The 2,999-nt window shown below is 41.9% G+C and overlaps 1 non-coding gene across 1 annotated transcript; it reads right to left on the bottom strand.

The window, feature by feature from the left end:
• Positions 1 to 342: 342 nt before the first annotated feature.
• LOC116133963 lies at positions 343 to 449 on the bottom strand. Its single transcript, XR_004128627.1, has one exon. It is a non-coding gene; the product is annotated as a small nucleolar RNA R71 (small nucleolar RNA).
• Between the last annotated feature and the right edge of the window lie 2,550 nt (positions 450 to 2,999).

The following is a 2,999-nucleotide window of genomic DNA, read 5'->3' as shown; positions in this document are numbered from 1 at the left end:
CCCATGATTAATGGCAGTGGTTCGAGCATTACGAGACCAGCGGTCCAAGCCAACACATTTGAGATAAAGCCGGCAATCATCCAGATGATCCAGCAGTCGGTAAGTTGTAATGGTGATTTGAAGGAAGATCCGAATCAGCATATTGCGAACTTCTTGGAAATTTGTGACACTTTCAAGTCTAACGGAGTGTCAGATTATGCCATTAGGTTGAGGTTATTCCCATTCTCATTGGGGGATAAAGCTAAAGGGTGGTTAATGGCACTACCATCGGGAACTATCACAACATGGAATGATGTAGCACAGAAGTTCCTGACCAAGTTCTTTCCTCCAGCAAAATTAGCAAAACTGAGAAATGATATCACATCATTTCTACAAGATTAATCAGAGTCATTGAATGAGGCTTGGGAGAGGTACAAGGAATTGATGAGGAAATGTCCACACCATGGGTTGCCAATTTGGCTTCAAGTCCAAACATTCTATAATGGACTGATGGGTAACGTGCAAACCATAGTGGATGCAGCATCAGGAGGAGCCTTGCAGAATAAGACACTAGAGGAGGCTTATGAGTTGCTTGAGGTTTTGGCAAGCAACAACTATCAAAGACCAAATGAGAGAGAAATATCGAGAAAATCTACGGGTCTTCATGAAGTTGATGCCTTCACAGCCATCTCAGCCCAACTCATGGCACTTTAGAAACAGTTGGAAAGTATGCAGGTAAACGCTATTCAAGCACCTCAACTAACTTGTGATTTTTGTGTAGGAAACCATATGAGCAGCGAGTGTCAAGTGGGGAACAAATTTGCTTCGTCATCTTCATCATCGGAGCAAGTGAACTACTTGGCAGGAAATCAGAGGCAACCAAACAACTTGTACTCTAACACATACAATCCGGGGTGGAGAAATCATCCAAATCTGTCTTGGGGCAATCAGAATCAGCAAAATAATCAATGGAACCAAAGGACATTGCCAAACAACCAACCAGGGGTGAGTAATCAACCGGGAGATCCAAAAGTGTCAAAGTTAGAGGACATGTTTGGGAAATTCATGCAGGAGACCATAGGTTTTATGAATGAGACGAGGACAAATTTCAAAAATCAAGGGGCGTCCATTTGGAATCTTGAGGTACAGATAGGCCAATTGGCCGAGAAGCTAAATGAGAGACCGTAGGGTTCTTTACCAAGCAACATAGTAACCAACCCACGTGAACAAGCAAATGCAATAATTTTGAGGAGTGGGACAGTTTTGGAAGAAGTGGGACAAGCAAGGAAAGAAGAAAAGTCACCAACAAGAAAGGAAGAGTCGGATGATGAAGAAATCGTAGTTGATGAGAAACCAAGCGGTTTAGAGGAAGAGAACAAGAAGAAGGAAGAAAGGCAAAAGAAGAAGTAGAAATTGCCATTCCCCGAGATACCACCAAAGTCGGCACATCACACTCCACCCGTCCTTTTCCTCAGAGACTGAAGAAAAAGAATCAGGATAAGCAGTTTTCAAAATTTATTGAAATATTTAAAAAATTGCATATTAACATTCCTTTTGCAGATGCATTGCAGCAGATGCTATCGAACAAAAGGAAGCTAGAAGATGAGGAAACGGTGATGCTTACGGAGGAGTGCAGCGCCATTCTCTAGAAGAAGTTACCCCCGAAGCTCAAAGATCCAGGGAGTTTTACTATTCCTTGCATTATAGGAGATATTACTTTTGATCGTGTTTTATGTGATTTAGGTGCTAGTATTAATTTAATGCCCTTTTCTGTTTTCAGGAGATTGGGAATTGGTGAAGTAAAGCCAACGACCATGTCGTTGCAACTCGCGGATAGGTCCATAAAACATCCGAGGGGGATAGTGGAAGATGTGTTGGTGAAGGTGGATAAGATAATTTTTCCGACAGATTTTGTTGTTCTGGATATGGAAGAGGATAAGGAAATTCCTCTTATTTTGGGCCGACCATTCTTGGCCACGGGGAGAGCACTTATAGATGTGCAAGAAGGAAAGTTACTATTCAGAGTTCAAGTTGAAACATTAACTTTCAATGTCTTTGAGGCGATGAAGTTTCCATCCGAATCGGATTCGTGCTTTAGTGTCGATGTGGTGGATAAATTGGTTGTAGAATCTATTGAAGAAAACACCCCACAATTACCTCTAGAAGTATGTATAGCCAAATAAAAAACAGTAGAGGTAGATGAGTCGGCAAGTAAAGAATGTGCTAGGTTGTTAGAAGCACTTCAACCGATTGATGAGAGTCAAGATCTAGAATTTAAGGAGTTTGATTTTGAAAAAGAGAAGGAGAAGGAAAAAAATGAAGAACCTCCAAAGCTTGAGTTGAAACCTTTACCTTTCCACCTCAAATATGTATATCTTAGGGACTCAGAAACCTTCCCGGTGATCATTAGTTCAGGTTTGAGTAAATTGGAGGAAGAGCAGTTGATTAGGGTGTTGAGGGAACATAGACTAGCAATTGGATGGACTATTTCGGACATTAGAGGTATCTCACCATCATTTTGCATGCATAAGATACTCATGGAAGATGATATTAAGCCTAGGGTGCAACCACTGTGGAGATTGAATCCTTTGATGAAGGAAGTGGTGAGAAAGGAGGTGGTGAAACTCCTAGATGCGGGGATTATTTATCCTATTTTCGACAGTCCATGGGTGAGCCCGGTACAAGTGGTTCCAAAGAAGGGAGGTATCATGGTAGTAAGGAATAAGAGTAACGAATTGATACCAACTAGGACAGTGACGGGCTGGAGAGTGTGCATTGATTACCGAAAATTGAATGAGGCAACAAGGAAGGATCATTTTCCACTACCTTTCATTGATCAAATGTTGGAGGGGTTGGCAAGACATGCCTATTAATGTTTCCTGGATGGGTACTCAGGATACAACCAGATTGCCATCGCTTCTGAGGATCAAGAGAAGACGACTTTCACTTGTCTCTATGGCACCTTTGCTTACCGAAGGATGCCCTTTGGGTTATGCAATGCACCAACAACGTTTCAGAGA

This window comes from Pistacia vera, unplaced genomic scaffold, assembly GCF_008641045.1.
Source record: "Pistacia vera cultivar Batoury unplaced genomic scaffold, PisVer_v2 Contig277, whole genome shotgun sequence".
In the NCBI taxonomy this organism is placed as follows: domain Eukaryota; kingdom Viridiplantae; phylum Streptophyta; class Magnoliopsida; order Sapindales; family Anacardiaceae; genus Pistacia; species Pistacia vera.
The sequence above is the reverse complement of the archived record's forward strand: the minus strand, read 5'-3'. Positions and strand labels throughout refer to the sequence as shown.